Source organism: Procambarus clarkii, chromosome 67 (genome assembly GCF_040958095.1).
Source record: "Procambarus clarkii isolate CNS0578487 chromosome 67, FALCON_Pclarkii_2.0, whole genome shotgun sequence".
NCBI classification, from domain to species: domain Eukaryota; kingdom Metazoa; phylum Arthropoda; class Malacostraca; order Decapoda; family Cambaridae; genus Procambarus; species Procambarus clarkii.
In genome coordinates this window covers 27,579,201-27,581,012 of record NC_091216.1, presented here as the reverse complement: position 1 = coordinate 27,581,012, position 1,812 = coordinate 27,579,201, and positions in this window count along the sequence as shown.

Sequence of the window (1,812 nt, the reverse complement as noted above, 5' to 3'; positions counted from 1 at the left end):
CATGATGTATATATATTTGAAGACTTGAGTGTCTGTGTGAGCTGCCTCGTATAGGCTTTTTTGGGCAATTTCCTATATCATTGTGTTCTTATGTTCAGCTAAGGGATAACACAGATTATTATTGGAGATTTAGAAGAACATATAACATCATTATCATTCTCAACTAGTCTGACGATTGTTAAGTGGCTCCTGTAAGTAAAGTCCTTTCCTAGGGTGTTGTGGGAGACTTTCTCTTGGATTGTAGCTTTTGGGGAGTTATTTAAGATGTTGTGGGAGACTTTCTCTTGGATTGTAGCTTTTGGGGAGTTATTTAAGATGTTGTGGGAGACTTTCTCTTGGATTGTAGCTTTCTTGGGTGTTACTTAAGATGTTGTGGGAGACTTTCTCTTGGATTGTAGCTTTCTTGGGTGTTACTTAAGATGTTGTGGGAGACTTTCTCTTGGATTGTAGCTTTCTTGGGTGTTACTTAAGATGTTGTGGGAGACTTTCCCTTGGATTGTAGCTTTTGGGGAGTTATTTAAGATGTTGTGGGAGACTTTCTCTTGGATTGTAGCTTTTGGGGAGTTATTTAAGATGTTGTGGGAGACTTTCTCTTGGATTGTAGCTTTTGGGGAGTTATTTAAGATGTTGTGGGAGACTTTCTCTTGGATTGTAGCTTTCTTGGGTGTTACTTAAGATGTTGTGGGAGACTTTCTCTTGGATTGTAGCTTTCTTGGGTGTTACTTAAGATGTTGTGGGAGACTTTCTCTTGGATTGTAGCTTTCTTGGGTGTTACTTAAGATGTTGTGGGAGACTTTCCCTTGGATTGTAGCTTTTGGGGAGTTATTTAAGATGTTGTGGGAGACTTTCTCTTGGATTGTAGCTTTTGGGGAGTTATTTAAGATGTTGTGGGAGACTTTCTCTTGGATTGTAGCTTTTGGGGAGTTATTTAAGATGTTGTGGGAGACTTTCTCTTGGATTGTAGCTTTTGGGGAGTTATTTAAGATGTTGTGGGAGACTTTCTCTTGGATTGTAGCTTTTGGGGAGTTATTTAAGATGTTGTGGGAGACTTTCTCTTGGATTGTAGCTTTTGGGGAGTTATTTAAGATGTTGTGGGAGACTTTCTCTTGGATTGTAGCTTTTGGGGAGTTATTTAAGATGTTGTGGGAGACTTTCTCTTGGATTGTAGCTTTCTTGGGAGTTACTTAAGATGTTGTGGGAGACTTTCTCTTGGATTGTAGCTTTTGGGGAGTTGTGCAGTGTTGTGAAAGGGTTGTTCTTAAGTTGTAGTTTTAAGGGGAAATATCTCTGAAAAGGCTCATTCAGTCTTAGGAAATGTTAAACACATTTTTAGGGTATTTTGCTTGTTTGCAAATTATAAAGACGTCTCAACAATGCAGATCACATGGTATCCCGGGGGCGGGGGGCTTCGACCCCCGCCCCGTTTTAACTGTGTTCGAACCTCGGCCACCCAGGTACTCTTACTCTTCGAAAACGTCAATTTTGCGACAGTTTACGATGCAAACTCATCCATGAAGCTCTGACCTGACCTCTTGGTTTGCCACTCCGTTAAAAATGTAACTGTTTTTACCAAACCGGAAACAAAAACCCAGGCAACCTTTTATGGAGACCCGAGGCCTGGAAAACGTCATTATTACGATGGTTTGATTATGGTTAATACGTCACATATTTAACGCATTGGGCGAGTTCGTTGAAGTTACTAGGTATTAGAAGGGAAGGAGCGAGAGAGAGTGAGAGAGAGAGAGAGAGAGAGAGAGAGAGAGAGAGAGAGAGAGAGAGAGAGAGAGAGAGAGGGAGAGTGAGAGAGAGAGA